This window comes from Musca domestica, unplaced genomic scaffold (genome assembly GCF_030504385.1).
Source record: "Musca domestica strain aabys unplaced genomic scaffold, Musca_domestica.polishedcontigs.V.1.1 49, whole genome shotgun sequence".
Classification (NCBI taxonomy): domain Eukaryota; kingdom Metazoa; phylum Arthropoda; class Insecta; order Diptera; family Muscidae; genus Musca; species Musca domestica.
In genome coordinates, this window is record NW_026712344.1 from 6,546,560 (window position 1) to 6,566,447 (window position 19,888).

Sequence of the window (19,888 nt, forward strand, 5' to 3'; positions counted from 1 at the left end):
TAGCATCAAATTTTAGAATAAGTTTAGATTTGTTCGAATTGGTCACCTATGGCACGAATTATACCCTTCAAACGGCCAATGAAACCATCACACGCTGCCCGAATGTTGCTCTGCGGTATTTTGGCCCACTCCCGGCGAAGCGCTTGCTTGAGGTGATCGACAGTTTGGTATTTTTTAGTGCCAACCTTGCTTTCCAAAATACTCCAGACACAAAAGTCCAACGGATTTGTATCCGGAGATTTTGGTGGACACTGTGCACTGGAAATTTTGTAACTATTCTTGGGTGGGGCGTGCTGAGTGCGATGGTGCTGAGTCCTGTTGGAATGTCCAAGGTCTGCGGCCAAAATTTTTGCGTGCCCAAGGCTTTAATACACCCTCCAGAATATTTTCGCGATAATATTCCGCATTTATTCTGATGCCATGGTCGATTAATACGAGCGGAGAACGACCATCGGCTGTTATGGCGGCCCAAACCATCACCATGGCCGGCGCTTGAGATCTGGTGGCCAACCTAAGGTGCACATTTTCAGCTGACGTCTTTGGCAAGTAAACACGATCATTTTGTTCGTTTACAAACTTCTGGACAACGATTGTTTTCTCATCGGAGAAAACCAAATTCGGCAGTTTAACACTTTCCGCCAAGCGAAGCAACTCTTTAGCTCTTTTAAGTCTATTTTCTTTCTGTTGCGCTGTAAGATCTTGCACTTTTTGGAATTTCAATGGCTTGACCCCCGAGCTCATTTTTTCAATATTTGCCGAATGGAATATTGTGGTATGTTCAGCTCACGAGCAATTTTCGATCAAGACGCTTCTTTACTTTTCGAACCATTTCTGCTGATGTCGCTGTTTTCTTCCGTCCATCTAATTGACGTCGGGCTACGCTACCAGTATCACGGTAACGAGCGATGGTACGAGACACAAAAGATTTATTAACGTAAAATACAGGACTGTACGATAGCCACTTGTCGTTTTTCAGCCAAATATAAAGAAATCACACTATCACGCTTGAATTCCATCACGAATAACTTTTTTTCTGAACAATTCTCACCAACATGTTTTTACACGTTCGTAAACAATATAATGTGTCGTCACTGGAATAATTTTAATAGATGTCGGACGAGTGGCTTAGAAATGACAATAGTCTGAAGTAAGTTGCAGTTTTTTCATCTCACCCTGTATACCTTCGTCTGATTTGTCTTTGATAGTGCACCAAACGTATTTTATTAGCCCAAATGTTACTTTCGTCCAAATTGAGCATAGAAGCGAGTATGTCAAATTTGGTGAAAATCGGTTCAGATATAGCCATAGCTCTCATATATATTGTTCATCCGATTTGTTATATTTTTTGTTATATTGAAAGTGGTGTAGGATATTATAAAATTGGTTATAAGGAAATTTATGATTTTTTTACTGTCCACTATACTATGAAAGGTATACTATGTTTTCAATACCTTTTGAAAATCATAGAAATAATAATTTTAAATACAACAAAGCTTATATTTTTGATTAGCGTAAAATTCTACGTTAATATGCACTTTGGTCATGACCAAAAAATTGTCCGAAAGAGCAACAATTGAAAAAAAATTGAGCGTACATTTTTTAAGTATTTTTTATTTGTTGAGTTTTGTTGTTGTTGTTTAATAAGTAATATAAGTCAATATTACCGAATTTTTCATTTAATTCAATATTTGCACAAACCGAATCTGCCCGTATGTATAGACCCCAGCAGCGATGGTAGTAGCCATTTTTAGTGAATTTTTAATTTCATTTCAGTTAACGTGTAAATATTTTTCATTAGCATCAAATTTTTAGCAAATGTTTGTTCGTTTATTCTCTCGTTCTCGTTCATTTGTTCGGTTAGCAATATTTCAATTCTATTGTTTTTGAAAATCGCCTCTGGCTTGACAGCGAGAAAATTCAATTAAAACAATTTCAATTACTGTTCATAAAACACAGTCAGTCACACTTACGACTTCGTGTCACCCACACCAGCACCCACATCATTCACACTCCCACACAAATGTCAAGCAGTTAACGTGTATTTGCACGAGTTTAGGTTGGTGGCTTGGCAGGTGGGGCATTGGATGCATACACTATTTTGAAGTTTTGTTAAACAAATTTGTTGCTAACATTCGGTGTTCGTGTGTCTGAGTATGGCAAATATATGTGTACACACATTATTAATTCACCACAATATTCAATTACTTAAAAAGTGAATGAATAAGGATGTTTATTCACATGTATGTGTGTGTGTGTATAAGCTAACGATATTTACCAACAGTTAACAAGAACAAGTTGAGATGATTGAAAAATATACTATAATGTGGAATAGGTCGAAATGTGAAATCACAGCAATTGATGTTTTATTGGGTAGCAGATTTTCTCAATCTGTTTTTCATAGATGAAAGACTCCCTACAAATGTTCTAAAAATAAAAAAAATTAAAAGTATTTTTATATGGGAATTGCTAAGTGTTTCAGTTAATTGAAGACCCTCAAATGGTCTTTTACAGGAAGAAAATTTTGTAGTAGTCGTCTGTAGAAGGAAGTCTGCAAGAGGTCTTGTGTGGATGTAAGAACTTCTAACGATTTTCGGTTGCAGAGAGACCTTTGGACGTCTTATATGGATTGGAGACTTGCTGAAAAATTTCAGCAGGTGGAAGTTTTGTCTAAGAGTTTTTAACGATAATGGACCTTTAAAAATCTTTTCTTAGTTATAAGATATTCTAAAGCTATTGGATAGATGGGAAACATTCAAATCTTTTTTATTATTTTTTAGATGGGACCGTTTAAATGTTTTTTATAAAAGACATTCTACAGTTGCTTGTGCATAGAAAACACCATAAAGATATTCCTTAGATGGAGGGCAATATCAAATTCTTCAGTAGATAGTAAAATTTTTGAAGGCTTTCGATAAATTGAAAAACTTTGAAAAGTAAGTAATAGTAGAAACAAGATTTTCCGATAGTCTTCCGCAGATGGACGCCTTCTGAAGTCGTTTACAAAAACAGACCTTCCGATTTTTATACCAGAATAGAATCCTATTTCTTTTTGAGATGATCGCCAAATGTTTAGGGGTTGAAATGGACCAAATACTGAAAAAATGTCGGATTTTGCAGTAGCTATACAGGTCGCAATTATAGACCAATCGACGCGGAATTTCGCATGTAGCTAGAGTTTAGGGCAGGGAAGAAGACTACCAATTTTGATGGTCATCGGATAATATTTAGCGGGTAAAATAGACCATATCTTTTTTGTTGAAAAAATTCAAAATTTTTCATTAAACCGCGAATATTTTAAATCCCGGAGAAATCACGAAGCCATGACAAGGTTACTTCTGAACTTTATATTGATGTTAAAATCCAACAAATCGGATATAGCAAAATATGTGCGATATATATGTCTATCAAAGAAGATATGCTTGAAAGATCTCATATATGTCGAGAACGGCTGAACTGATTTCGACAGTTCTCATTAATTCAGAATGGCCTCTTGGCAGGAAAGAAAAAACGTCTAAAAAATCGCATAAAAATATCTCTCTAAAGATTAAAATATTGATTTTGTAACATTTTTCATATTTTTTCAGTTTTGTCATATTTTTGGCATATTATCATTTTGAATTAAACATTTGGTAATATTTCTACAGCTAACAAAACTAAGTAGTTGGGATATCAGGATATCATATACAGATCGCATTTATGGCCCGATCCTTACAAAATTTTGCATGAGGATAAGATGAGGGTCAGAATAGAAGCCTACTCTGTTTGGAGATGATCGCCATATATTTAGGGGTTGAAATGGACCAAAAAACTGCAAAATTGTCAGCAGGTCGTCATTATCGCCCGATCCTCACGCACAGTTGAAGGGGGGTTACCGGACATTACAAAAGCCAAGCAGTTTTGGATGGCCATTCAAAAATATTCAATAGTTTGCCAACTTTTGTAGACAAAATACGAAAATGTCCTTTCCAGTGACTTTTTGGAGAATTCACAAATACAGGAAAGACGCACTTCTGACTATTTCGTTGACGCTGATTTCGTTGAAGAATATAGTCAAATGTCTGTATCTCATATAGATGCGTTTTAGTCAAAAACCAATAATAAATGTTAATCTTTTGCCACTTCTGAGATATTAAAGGTTTTTGGTAAATATTGGTTCCAGATCTAGGAAGACCATTTACGTGCAACATCTACCAATAATTTGGAAATGAACAAATTAGTTAAAGTTGCTATTATTCGAAAATTAGAGAACGGAACCTGATAGTTTTCTTTTATTATTTGTCACAATATCTCGTGGAATTCTTTCGAGTTACTCGCCTATATAAACTGTTTGGTTTATTATAGCGTTGTAGGGTATTCAACGGTCGGCTCCGCTCGACTGTAGCCTTTGCTTACTTGTTTCAATTTGACTTACAATTTTAAATTGTAAATTTTCAAATTTTTACACCCCGCAAAACTAAGTTTTGAGGGTATTATATACATGTCGCTATTATCATCCGATACTCACGAAATTTCCCATGGGTATAGGGTCAAAATTAAAGCTTTTTATAGGTCATAATTGTAAACCAATCGACACGGTATTTCGCATCAGAAGAGAGTTGAGGACAGAGAAGAAGTCTATCATTTTGGATGACCATTGGGTTATATTTAACTATAAAATGGACCACAACTTTCGCGTGAGGTTGGTTTGAATACATAAAAACAAGACGAAGTCCATAAATATTAGCCAAATTCACCGGGTCAAAAACCTAAATGTAACATCTGGGCGGGGGTCTTTGACATTATTTCAAAAACGAAAAATCTTCCAAAATAGATTTGGAAATAAGAGAAGTTCGAACATATTGTAGTGTTGTAGGGTATCACATGGTCGGCGCCGACTTCTTTTTTATTTATTGTGTGTAATTGTCAACTGGACTAATAATTTATATTCCAATAGGCCAACCTTTAAATTTACATAGCTATAACCCTCATACATACTTGTGTTCCCATTGTTCTAAAGAAACAGGTTACATATGCCTCAACCTGTTGAATATGCCCACATACCTCATGGAGAAAATGGCTGCAGGACTTAATGAACGATCCCACTTAATTACATGTGAAGAATGCATGTTTCCAATAAAACATTGCAAGAATAAGAATAAGGTTTTTGTTTGATATTGTTGTTTATCAACATTTGAATTACAATATTGTAAAGAGAACAACATGTAAAAACACACACACACCAACTCTCTGACATGTGTTTTCCACTTTTCTACATACAATGAAAGTGTGTGTATGTAATTGAATTTACACATGTTCAAAATATCAGCACTTCAACAGCAGCAGCAACACCAGCATCATCATCATTATCAGCATTTTCATCAGCGTGATGGAGAGAACCAAGTGGAGAATGATGTAACAAAGTGATGTGGATATTTGTATGAAGATACATATATACATATGTACATTCGCACACACAAATTTTGAATGGAAACATACATAAACAAATTGCCATGAACAACCGCGGTTCCCAGTAATGCACTATTTCATATAATATATTAATAAGAATAATAACAATAATAGGTGTGTCTGGTTACCCTAAAATTTGTAACAATTGTTGCTGGAAGCCGTTGGAGAGAGACATATTGACAGTTCTTTCAGGGAGAGTTTGGAAATTCTTGCTAGACAAATTTCTTCTTGTAATCACTTGCAACTCCTCTTCTTCTCATTCATAGACATCCTATCAGATGTTTATACCCTACACCACAAGATGGTCAGGGTATTATGTCTTTGTGCATTTGTTTGTAACAGGCAAAAGGAAACGAGATAGACCCATAGTTCCTTTTGATGATCTGCATAGAATCACATTCTGAGTCGATTTATGCATGTCCGTCCGTCCGTCCATCTGTCCATGTATTTTTGTAAGCAAAGTACAGTTCGCATTTATTGCCCTATCCAGATGAAAATGTGCACAAATCATTTGTTTGGCCCAAGGACGAACCCTATTGAAATTTGGAGATAATCGGTCAAAATTTAGATAGAGCTCCCATATATATCTTCGTCCGATTTGCCTTTTATTGTGCACCAAACGTGTAATATCAGTCCGAATAGTATGGAATTTTGTAGGTACGATCAGATTGGACCTGAAAATAAGTATTCCAAATTTTATCGAAATCGGTTCAGATATAGCTATAGCTCCCATATATATTGTTCATCCGATTTGTTATTTTTGTCCTCCGCAGCCGTAATATGCACTCTGTAACAACAATATTTGGGAAAATATATCAAATACAGGTCAGAAATACATTTGCTAAATTTTATCGAGATCGGTTTAGATTTGCATATAGCTCCTATATACAACTTCGTCCGATTTACCTTTGATTGTGCACCAAACGTCTAAAGTTTGCCCAAATGGGATGAAATTTGGCACTTACGACCGAATTGAGTCTAGAAGCTAGTATGCCAAATTTGGTGAAGATCGGCCGTAATATGTAGTGGTGTGGGGTATCATAAAGTCGGCCCCGCCCGACTTTAAGACTTTCTTTACCGGTTTCTATTGTTTATTTATTTATTTTTGTGCTGTAACCAGACACACCTCATAATAGTAGATTTTCCCAAGCAAACATCATAACAATAGTCATTGCCGCAATGGTTGTGGCTCCAGCTCCAATAGCAGTTGGAACGGTTATAACAATCAGGGCTTAGAAGGCGAGACATTTTTGATAAAACTCCGTTCTTAGTGTTTGATTGCTCGACTTGGCAACCCTAGTGGTAACAACCACATCAGCTGTGGCGGTGATGGTGTATAGAATGCTATTAACCCATAATATTAGAAAGACCTGCTAGGACAAGAGAGGGGAGAGGTGAGGTTAACATTTCATTTGTACTGCCAAGAATGTTAGAGAGAGCATTCACTCGCTTCTATTCTATAAGTTTGAATAAAAGCTAGTCGAGTGTATGTGGAATATTTTTGGTATATCAATTACTTGTAGACAATAAACTTTTGCTTCTAATGCAGCGTAAAAGTAATGCTCGAGTGTCATGGTGGTATGTGTCTGTGTGTTCGAGAATTTGAAATGTATGCAAGTGATGCCACAATGGTCATGTGTTTAAGAGGATGGTATTAAAAGAAGGAGAACATATTTTTGCGTAATCAAATATAAATGGTCTGAAAGTCATTTGAGAGTTCTTTTAAATATTCTTACTTTTCAAATATTGTCCTTAAAAAATATCAATTAAAATTATAGATTTGAAAGATTTTAAAAACGCTTTTGTGTTTGCAAATAATGTTAGGAATCAGATATAGTCCTTGGAACCATATTGTTCAGGCATTCTTAGAACCATTTATATCCAAAAACCCAAAGGTCGTAATTAAGGTATTTTCTAAAGCTTAGAAAAATATTATAAGTGTGAGTTTTTTCGACCTATTTTCCAATGTATTTAATAATATGAGTTTTTTTGAGCTTTAGGCCAGTTTTTTATTTTATTTCATTTTTGATCTCCGATATTTCGCAATTGTATAAATTGCATCTTCAGGGGATCTACAAGATAATATAATATTCTTAATATTACTATCACAGCATTGATTAAAAATAGAAACAAACACAATGTTATTACACAAAAATCGCTTACTTGTAAACAATAATCGTCAAGTTAACTTAATAACTACGATAGAATGCACTATCATCGTCGGCTGTTAATATTGCACCGATTTTGTTTACATATTGCAACACAATGTGATATACCAAATACAATGCGATGGCAACCCTAACGAAAAATGTGGGAAATATTATGTTGGTACCACAAAAAATAAATTGAAAACTAGACTATCAGCCCATAAGTCTGATTTAAAAATGAGAAACCAAAATTACACACAAAAAACAGCGCTTGCGGAACACTGTATATCAAGCAACCATCAGCCAAACCTTGAACAAGTAAAAATACTGCAAACGGAAAACCATTACCACAGAAGACTCACATTAGAAATGTTACACATCAACAATCTACACACAACAGAGAGAATAAATTTTAAGAGCGACACAGATAACGCAGCTTATTGCTATAGGCATTTGACACAAAAGAAGAGATCGTGCAATATGTAAACAAAATCGGTGCAATATTAACAGCCGACGATGATAGTGCATTCTATCGTAGTTATTAAGTTAACTTGACGATTATTGTTTACAAGTAAGCGATTTTTGTGTAATAACATTGTGTTTGTTTCTATTTTTAATCAATGCTGTGATAGTAATATTAAGAATATTATATTATCTTGTAGATCCCCTGAAGATGCAATTTATACAATTGCGAAATATCGGAGATCAAAAATGAAATAAAATAAAAAACTGGCCTAAAGCTCAAAAAAACTCATATTATTAAATGCTTAGAAAAATATTTAAAAAAGTCTTCCACAAAAAATATGCATTTAAAATTTTATTTACCAATATATGTTGGTTAAAAAAAAACAAATTTCACATTAAAAAAAATATTGCAATATTTTAATGCGTAAATAAACAAAACCATTAAAAAGCAGTAACATGACATGCATACACGAAGGGTTTGTCCCTCGGATTTATTTATTTCATAGCAAATACCAAGCGTGCAGGAAACTGCAATCTTTTGAAGTTGAGTGGCATTTCCATTGCAATTAGTGAATTCGAGGTAGCAACATACTTCCCCGTAATAAGCGTATTTCAAATGAATTGTTGTGTTGATTTTTAGTGTTAGCCTAAGGCGGTGTGGACCAATGGTTCTTATTAAAATCATTCCTCAATCTGATCCTATTTAAATATAATTTTAAAAATATATATGAGAGTTATAACCAAATTTGAACCGATTTTAATATAATATGACTAATTTATTTTCTAATCAAAATCCCGTCGCATATTCCAAATTTCTTTGGAATCGAACATACATATCGTGTATGGTGCATAAAATACATGAAATCGGTCGGAAATATGTATGGGAGTTATATCCAAATCTGAACCGATTTTAATATAATTTGACTAATTTATGTTCCTATTAAAATCCCATCACACATTCCCAATTTCATTGGAATCGAACATACATATCGTGTTTGATGCATCAAATAAACGAAATCTGTTGAAAATATATATGGGAGCTATATCCAAATCTGAACTGATTTCAATATAATTTGACAAATATATATTCGTTTTAATTTCCGCTACACATTCCAAATTGTTCATTGAAATAAGAGATACATAGCGTGTTTGGTGCATCAAATACATGAAATCAGTCGAAAATATATATGGGAGATATATTCATATCTGAACCGATTTCAATATAATTTGACAAATTCATTTTTGCACCCAATTCCGTTACTTACTTTAAATTTCATTAAAATTGGACATACATATCGTGTTTGGTGCACCAAACACATGAACCGATTTCAATATAATTTGGCAAATTTATTTTTGTTCCAAATTCCGTTACGCATCCCAAATTTGGAGACTGAATCTGTAATCGATCAATAGATATATGCATATAAAATCTAAATTTTTAGGAGGTACCTCCGATTCTGTTGCTATATATCCAGTTACAAGTGGAATTTCAAAAATGTATAAGGCCTATGTTACTTTCAGGCAATGTTGCAGTATACATGGAAATTTTCAGGAAAATCTGTTCAGCGGTTTTCGAGTCCACAAATTACAAACAAACATACAAACATTTTCCTCTTTTATAAATATAGAAGAAGAAGAAGAAGATAATAAACATAAAATTCTAAGTCGATCTGTCCGTTGAAATCACAATACAGCCCACATTATTTGTCGTATGTAGAGTTTCAAAGTTTGGCAGAACAAATTGTATTGTGTCTTTCTGTTGGTATTGAACATGAGATATATCGATCCACGTTTTGGTATAGTCCCCATATAACGGTACCTCCCAATATTCGGTGGTTTGATTATTTTCGCCACATTTTTTCACGGATTTGTCTAAAAATGTGGTATTTGTTGGTCATAATGGGTTTTAGCTCCGGTGGCCAAAGATTGTTTATAGCTCCTACATAAAGGAACCTCCCGATATTCGGTATTTTGATTATTTGTGCCACATTTTTCCACGGATTTGTCTAAAAATTGGTATTCGTAGTTCATAATGGATTCTAGCTCTGGTGTCGAAACATTGCATGTATCGGCCTACGTTTTTTTATAGCCCCTATATAAAGATACCTCCCGATTTGTCCAAAAACTGATATTTGTAGTTTGTAATGGGTTCTAGCTCCTGCGACGGAATAAAGTATGTATAGGTCCACGTTTTCGCATAGACCCCACATAATCGTACCTACGGATATTTGTATTTTGATGATTTTTTGCCACATTTTTCCTTGGATTTGTCTAAAAATTGGTATTTGTAGTTCAAATGGATACCCACCGATACTCGGTATCTTATAACCCTAGTTACATTTACCCACGAAATTGTTTCAATTTTGTTATTTAAGAAGATTTGGTAGATGACAATCCTTGAAGTATAAAAATGTCTAGGTGGTTTCCGTTTTGGTATGGCCCTTCAGCCACTGTATGGTTTTTTGAAAAGTTTAATAACATTATCCAAACGGTCTTACTGCTATTTGTAGTTTGAAGTGAAATTCGTGTGAATTCAGATACTATTATATAACAAGTAAAAAAGCAGTAAGTTCGGCCGGGCCGAACTTTGAATACCCTCCTGGGTATCATTAACCTACATAAAGAATTCTCTGTCGGGGGGTAAAGTGCTCACAAAAAATCCCTTGTGTACAATTTCCGTTGAAAAATGTGGCTAAAATCATCAAAATACCCAATATCGAGGGTACCGTTATATGGGGGCTATACGATATCGTGGACCTATATAGATAATTCTCTGCCGAGGTATAAAGTACCCACAAGGAACTCCTTGTGTGGATTTTCAGACAATTCCGTTAAAAAATGTGGCTAAAATCATCAAAATACCAAATATCGGGGGTACCGTTATATGGGGGATATACGATATCGTGGACCTATATAGATAATTCTCTGCTGAGATATAAAGCACCCGCAAGGAACTCCTTGTGTGGATTTTCAGACAATTTCGTTGAAAAATGTGGGTAAAGTTATCAAAATACCAAATATCGGGGGTACCGTTATATGGGGGATATACGATATCGTGGACCTATATAGACAATTCTTTTTCAGAGGGTAGAATACTCACAAGGGACTCCCTTTGTGGAATTTCAGACACTTCATTGAAAAATGTGGCTAACATCTTCAAAATACCGAATATCGGAGGGTACCGTTATATGGGGGCTATACGATATCGTGGACCGATATAGCCCATCTTCAAACTTGACCTGCCTGCAGACAAAAGAGAGATCTGTGCAAAATGTTAGCTTCCTATCTTAATTCGTTTAGACTGTAGCGTGATTACAACAGCCGGACGGAAAGGACTAAATCGTAGAATTTTACGCTGATCAAGAATATATATACTTTGTTGGGTCTAAAATGATTATTTCGATGAGTTACAAACGGAATGACGAACTTAATATACAATCCATACTATGTATGGCGGAGGGTATAAAGATGTTATCTTTACCCAAACGTGGAGGGTATTAAAAGTTCGGTCCGGCCTAAGTAAATGTTTTTTTACTTGTTTAAACCACGCCTGTTACTAAAAGATTTAAAAAAATCGACAATTCGAGTTTATGGGTCTTATTGCCCTTAAATATATTTATTACTATACTTGAGTTAACTTTCTGAAAACTCTCACGATTGTGGTTTAGAAAATCCCAAAAAATGTTCTTTAAAAGATCTCTATAACATTTTTAAAGTTCTTAAAAAAATACATTTATTCCATAACAATTGAATATTGGAAATTCAATTTCCCAAAAAACTTGTCTAAAAATCCACAATTCCTAATAATGGGTTTAAATATTCAAAAATATATGATTTTTTATGTCATAATGTCCTTAAAAATCGTTCAAACATCTTAGATTTTATATCTAAGAGTTGTTGAAAAAAATATGAAAAATTCATATTCATTCGGTGTATAAAATCCAAGATTTTGAGTCTGTTATCAGTACTTGAAGATCCTAAAAATATCTTAAAAATATTAAATTCAGGATTATAGGTGATACTGTTAAAAAAGTGAGTGTGATTCTCATTCACTTCTGAATGCTACACACATATAAAACCAAAGTTTTCCTTTTCACCAAAGTCTTCCTATCGAAAAGCTAAAAAAGCCAAGTGACAATTCCCTTCGCCGGGATGAAATCATGATAACGATCAGCTTATTTTGCAAAGCTTATAGAGAGTAATATGATCTTGAGCCAAGGGGGAAATACTCCAGAATTAAGCAATCAGTAATTAAATACATCAAGGAATAAAACTGATATCGTGCTTATATTTTCAAAACTTAATGTTTATTTCCGAATTCTTCCCTCGTGTATCTCCTTGATTCAAGTAACGAATAGAGTTCAGAATATACACGCTACAATCTACGTTTAACATTCATTGTTAATAGTCATCTAAAATAAACTATTGTTTTAGTTAAAGTTTCTGATAATGATGAGTGTTTCAGCTGATGATGAAGATGACGGCGATAATAATGGTTCTCATGTCAGTTTGTGCGATGCCGCTGAAGAGTTGACAACATCTATGTTTAATTGTTCGTTTGTATTGTTCCATTGTAACGTTATTCTTTACTCGAAAATTGTTGTTTGTCATGGAGAGCGTGTAAGTGTACATGATAGGGAACACTATTATAAAGGCTTTGTTTAGAATTTTCTAAAATTAAGTGGTTGGTTATGTGAGCACTCGTTTGTATTCTGGTGGCTTATGCATATGAAAAGAAACTCAAAATAAAAGCGAAGGAAGTTAAGAACTAACAGCCAAGTAATTTAAGTGAGGTTATCACATCTAAACAATTGTATTAGAAAATAGTATTATTGCGTATGATTAATTAAATAATAATATATCTCATTCGCTCCATAGGACCTTATTACATTTTAATCGTACGTGGTAAAATTGTATTATCTCTTATATTTCTTGCAAAAAATAAATATTGTGCATTCTAAATAACATTTAAAAATAGTATACAACATTATATGTCAATATTGCACAAAAATAACATTCTTAAAAAGAAATTTTACTGACTTTAAATCGTAATGATGTTCTACTATGCTTACCAACTTTGTAAATATACAGAGTTTAAGAGACATAAACATACCTGAAAAGAAACAAATAAATTACATATTTATGAATATAATCTGTTATTTCACGTTTTCTTAGTTCCAAAAAACTCATTACTTATCGTCACCAGATATGGCCAAAGGCATAACCCACAAAAATCAAAATTATTTTTTTTTTTTTTTGATTAAGTCTGATGTATAGAGCTAAAATAAATTTTAACTCTCAAGCGAGTCCTTTTTGAAATATGATTGAAAACTCCCTTTAAACGAAATCGTAGCAGATCAAAATAATCTACAAAGTTTTTATACCCTACAACACTATGTGTTGGGGGTATTATAAGTTTGATTGGGCCAAAAATTATGTAACACCTCGAAATATTGGTTTCCCACATAGGAAAGTATATATGGATCTTCCTATCTCGCCGAGTTGAGTCGATCTAGCTATGTATGTCCGTCCGTCCGTCTGTCCGTCTGTCCATGTTAATTTGTAATCACTCTACAGGTCGCAATTATGGCCCGATCTTCACGAAATTTAGAATGGAGGTGGGGCTAGGGTCAGAGTAGAACCGGAATTTCGCATGTAGCTAGAGTTTAGGGTTGGGAAGAAGCCTACCAATTTGGGTGGTCATCGGATAATATTTAGCGGGTAAAATAGACCATGTCTTTTGGGTTGAAAAAATTCAAAATTTTTCATTAAACCGTGAATTTTTTAAATCCCGTCGAAATCACAAAGTCATGACAAGGTTACTTCTGACCTTTACATTGATGTTATCATCCAACAAATCGGATATATAGCAAAATATGTGCGATATATATGTCTATCAAAGAAAATATGCTTGAAAGATCTCTTATATGTCGAGAACGGATGGCCTCTTGGCAGGAAAGAAAAAACGTCTAAAAAATCGTATAAAAATATCTCTCTAAAGATGAAAATATTGATTTTGTAACTTTTTCTCATATTTTTCCAATTTTGTCATATTTTTGTCATATTTTCATTTTTAATTAAACATTTGGTAATATTTCTACAGCTAACAAAACTAAGTAGTTAGGATTTCAGGATATCATATACAGATCGCATTTATGGCCCGATCCTTACGAAATTTCGCATGGGGATAAGATGAGGGTCATCATCTTTTTGGAGATGATCGCCATATATTTAGGGGTTGAAATGGACCAAAAAACAGCAAAATTGTCAGCAGATCGTAATTATCGCCCGATCCTCACCCACATTTGAATGGGGGTTACCGCACATTGCAAAAGCCAAGCAGTTTCGGATGGCCATCCAAAAATATTCAATGTGTGAAATAGTTTGCCAACTTTTCTAGACAAAATACGAAAATGTCCATTCCAGTGACTTTTTGGAGAATTCACAAATACAGGAAAGTCGCACTTCTGACTATTTCGTTGAAGAATAAAGTCAAATGTCTGTATCTCATATAGATGCGTTTCAGTCAAAAACCAATAATATTAATATTTTGCCACTTCTGAGAGATTATAGTCTTTGGGAAATATTGGTTCCAGATCTAGGAAGACCATTTACGTGCATCATGTACCAATAAATTGGAAATAAGCAAATTCGTTTAAGTTGCTATTATTCGAAAATTAGAGAACGAAACCTGATGATTTTCTTTAATTATTTGTGACAATTTCTTGTGGAATTCTGTCGAGTGTTTCGCCTATATAAACTGTATGGTTTATTATAGTGTTGTAGGGTATTCAACGGTCGGCCCCGCTCGACTGTAGCCTTTGCTTACTGTTTGTCATAAAATTGTACTATGGGCTCCAGAAGACGTGAAAAGTCAAAGTCTTTACTAGACGCCAGGATTTCATAGATTTTAAAAACACATTTTTGAGTAGGAGCCATACTTTTTGTGTGAGTTTGTGCAAAAGTCTCCAACAAAGCATTATTTTAGAAGAGTGCGTCACAGAAAAAAATATTTATCAATGTGGACTATAAGTCACCAAAGAAAAAAAATCTCTATTCCCTCTGTATATCAAAAAATAAAAAACATTTGCATCACATTTGTTCCTAAAAAACCAGAAATCTTCCCTAATTATGCCCTACAACACTAGGAAAGTATATATGGATCTTCCTAGCTCGCCGAGCTGAGTCGATCTAGCTTTGTATGTCCGTCCGTCCGTCTGTCCATGTTAATTTGTAATCACTCTACAGGTCGCAATAATGACCCGATCTTCACGAAATTTAGAATGTAGGTAGGGCTTGGACCAGATTAGAACCCTATTGCTTTTGAAGACGATCGCATAATATTTAGAGGTTAAAATGGACCAAAAATTTTCCTGATTTTCGATTTGCTCTACAGATCGCAATTATAGACCAATCGACGCGGAAGTTAGCATGGGGCTAGAGCTTAGAGCTGGGCAGAGGTCTTCCTATTTTGATGGTCATCGGGTAATATTTAGTGGGTGAAATAGACCATAACATTTGTGTTAAATAAACGACACATTTTCCATTAAACCGCGAATATTTTTAATTCCGTCGAAATTAAAAATTCTGACCGTTACGTAGATGCCGATGGTAAATATATCGGTTATATATAGCGAAATATATACAATGTATATATACAAAGAAGGGGATTTTAGCTAGAATGCTTATATCTCAAGAATGGCTGGACCGATTTTGTCAATTCAGAATGCGCTCTTGGCATAAAAAAATAAAATTTAAAAAAATCGCATAAAAAGATCTCAATAATGATGTTAAAATAGGTTTTGTATTATTTTGTGATTTTTTTTTATTTTTTCATATTTTTTTATCGCATGCGATTTTTTCAATTCGGCTCAATATTGAAGTGTATATTTTGTAATTTTTTTTTCACCTTATAACACAGATTTTATATTATATACAGTCTGCAATTATCGTCCGATATTCATGAAAATTTTCACACGGATAGGTATGGGCTCAGAAGGACTTGGCCTATTGTTTTCAAAGATGTCCGCAATATATTTAGGGGTTGAAATGGGCCAAAAATAGAAAAAAATTCCTGATCACACAGAGAAGAGAGTAAGGACAGGGGAGAATTCTAGCATTTTGGATGACCATTGGATTATATTTAGCTCTAAAATGAATCACAAAATTTAACAGCACGACATGGTAATGCTCCGTGACATAATTTCTAAAGCGAAATCTTTTAAAATGGATTTGGGCAAAAGGGGGCTTCTAACATATTGTAGTGTTGTAGGGTATCACATGGTCGGCCCCGCACGCCTATAGCCTTTGCTTACTTGTTTTTTTTTATCGATTTTTACTCGGACTTTTTTCGAATTGACGCCTCAAATAACATAAAATTTTTTTGTAGACGAAAGGTGTCAAAGGAAAAATTATTCTACACACATTTTCACTATAAATCTCAGAATAAACCGTATATCTAGGTAAGATATTTTTATACCCTCCACCATAGTATGGAGGGTATGTTAAGTTTGTCATTTCGTTTGTAACACCTCGAAATATACATTTTAGTCCCCACAAAGTACACATATTCTTGATCAGCATAAAATCCTATGCCGATTTGGCTATGTCCGTCCGTCTATCCGTCTGTGGAAATCACTCTAACTTCCGAACAAAATAAAGTAGGTTGATAAAATTTGACTCAAATGTATATTATGTCTGCAGGACTTTTGGTATTGAAAATGGGTAATGTAGGTCCACGTTTTGGTATAGCCCCCATATAACGGCACCCCTCGATATCCGGAATTTGGTGATTTTAAAAACAATATTCAACAGAATTGTTTCAAATTTGATATTTTAAGTTCGTAATGGATACTACAGCCTATGCCTGAGTATCGTAATGGATACTACAGCCTATGCCTGAAATTCGGTATTTTGATGATTTTAGCGACATTATTCACCGGAATTGTTTCAAATTTGGTATTTGAAAAACGTATAGATGTTACAGTCTATGATCTCCATGTCTTCGTATAACCCCTATATATAGGCACCTCGGTTCACTCCATCATGTATCTCCCACATAATGGGTAAATATTTTGAATAATTATAACTCTTATGAAAATTGAAATAAGCATCCGATTCTCTTCAAATTTCGCACATCACAATATTTTTACTGTGGGGAAAATTTTCTACGATGTGAAGATGGAATGTACCAGTTTCAGTATGTTTTATCTCACCCTGTATTTAAATAAAGAACAGAACATGTGTCGGTAAAACCGATTGATCCTTTTTATCTAGTTAGTTTGTATTTTTACGCAGACAGACTATGTATTTACACATTTTCTTAAATTTTTAAAAAATATTTAAATAACAATATATTTTCCAAAAAAAAAAAAAATGGAAGAAATATTTTTCACAATTTATCTTTTCTTTTTTTAGGTCGCTTAACATTTGAAAAATTACAAAGGACGTTACTTTGTGGCTCAAATATGTGTAAGTAGTATTTTGACCTTTTTTTTTTTGATTCCATGAATAAAGTACTATTCTACTCTTCAAAACGATAATTATAAACATTTTTTAACAAACATAAAACACATTTTTTACATTTTTTATATATTCTTTTTATTTTCTTCGTAATTATTAATTTTACATCTTTTTCACAGATTTCAAAAAAAAAAACCATAAGAGATGTGCTACAATTGAATTATATATTTAAACTGATTATAGCCTTTTGTTCGTATTTCTATGGAACTATGTATTCTACTACTCCAGCCTCTGGTACACACATACATTGGCCAATAACGAAGGCACATTCTTGCACACACAGTCAGAAGACATTGCCACGTTCAGACTGAGATTTTGTTTTTGTATTGAAAAACAAAAGTAATTGTCAACGAAAGAATGAAAAGTCTCATCACAACCATTTGTCCTTTGGGTTTGAGAAAAAGAGAGTGATGTGATAGGAAAAAGAAGAAGAAGCAGAAATAAGTTTTCTTGTCATTTAAGAAGTTTACCTTCACTAAAGTCTCTACATTTCCCCGGTTTCCTTGGGTAAAGAATCCACTTTCCTCCCCCACAACTCCATTCATTCCCCCAGTAATAAAACACATTTCACTTAACTTTTTCTCTAATAGCGTCTTTTTGTTGTTGTGTCTTTTCATAAAAGTGACAGCAGTCCCAGATGATGACAATGATGATGAGTCGAATGCTGCTGTTGTTCGTTGTGATGTGATGCTCAAGTTACTACTAAAACATTTACTTAATACTTTTCACTAAAAGTCATTTAATTTAATGAACTATAATTGTGAAAATTATTTTCCCCCCATTTTTTTTATAGTCAATGGCTAGAGTCAAGAAAACGCCTGAAATGTAAACTGATTCTAATAGTTTGTTATGTTGCCAACGTTAATGAATTCTGATGAACGGCTGAACTCTTGAGTTCAAGTTCACAAAAGAGGTCAGATGGTATAGAAATAGCTTGAACTTTAAGTGCAGGAGATTACTTCGAGATTATGGATTGAAGTTAGCATTCAGGAGAAAATAGGTTGTTACGAAAATTCTTCTAATAAAACTAATTATATTCAGTCCAACATATTTCCTCTTAAAGAACCTCAAAATGAATTTATAAAGATTTGCGAAATGATATAAAAACAAGTAAAAAACCATTTAGTTTGGCCAGGAAACATTAGAATCCATTATGACCCACAAACAAATGTGGCAAAAAAATCTTCATGATTTTTACCGAAAATGGGTAGGTACCGTTTTATGTGGGCTATACAAAGACGTGATAGATAATTTTTCGAGCTTCAAACTATAAATACGAAATTTGAAACAATTCCGGTCAAAAATATCGCTAAAATCAACTAAATACCAAATCTCGTGGTGTGCCATTATATGGGGGCTATACGATATCGTAGACTTATGTAGACAATTCTCTTCCAGGGGGTGAAGTTCTCAGAGGAAACTCCCTTTGCGGATTTCATTGAAAAATGTGGCTAAAATCATAAAAAACCCGAATACAGGGAGGTAACGTTATATGGGGCATATACGATATCGTGAACCTATATAAACAGTTCTCCTCCAGGAAGTAGAGTAGTCAGAAGGAACTCCTTTTGCGGATTTTGAGACAGTTCCATTGAAAAATGTAGCTAAAATCGTCAAAATACCGAATGTGGGAGCTACCGTTATATGGGGGCTATGCGATATCGTGAACCTATATAGACAATTCTCTTCCAGGGGGCAAAGTACCCACAAAGGACTCCTTGTGTAGAATTTCAGACAATTCAATTGAAAAAATTTCCTTAAATCATAAAAATACCGAATATCGGGGGGTAACTTTACATGATATCGTGGACCGATGTAGCCCATCTTCGAACTTAACCTGCCTGCACACAAAAGACTGATCTGTGCAAAATTTTAGATTCCTATCTTTATTCGTATTGACTCTAGTGTGATTACAACAGACGGACGGACAGGGCTAAATCGTCTTAGAATTTTACGCTGATCAAGAATACAGGGTGAGATGAAAAAACTGCAACCAATTTCAGACTGCTGTCATTTCGATGGTACTCGTCCAACAGCTTTTAAAATTATTCCAGTGACAGCTCATCAAGAAAGTGGACGGAAGAAAACAGCAACATAAGCAGAAATGGTTCAAAAAGTAAAGAAGCGACTTGATTGAAACCCAGTGGCCGAAAAATTGCTCGTTAGCTGAACATATCGCAATATTCCATTCGGCAAATATTCAAAACTGAGCTCGAGGTAAAGCCATTGATATTCCAAAAAGTGCAAGAACTTACACCGAAACAGAAAGAAAATAGACTCAAAAGAGCTAAAGAGTTTCTTCGCTTGGC

General features: G+C 34.2%; 1 protein-coding gene and 2 long non-coding RNA genes across 3 annotated transcripts in view; 1 reads left to right on the top strand and 2 right to left on the bottom strand.

Moving 5' to 3' along the window:
• LOC101899868 (serine-rich adhesin for platelets) overlaps positions 1–19,888 on the bottom strand; it is a 236,121-nt gene that overhangs the window by 60,348 nt on the left and 155,885 nt on the right. The window lies entirely within an intron of this gene.
• On the bottom strand, positions 7,366–7,684 carry LOC105261890 (uncharacterized). Its single transcript, XR_891574.3, has 2 exons — positions 7,609–7,684; positions 7,366–7,517 (listed from the first exon to the last, which is right to left on the bottom strand). It is a non-coding gene; the product is annotated as an uncharacterized LOC105261890 (long non-coding RNA).
• LOC131804757 (uncharacterized) lies at positions 7,712–8,362 on the top strand. Its single transcript, XR_009343258.1, has 2 exons — positions 7,712–8,163; positions 8,255–8,362. It is a non-coding gene; the product is annotated as an uncharacterized LOC131804757 (long non-coding RNA).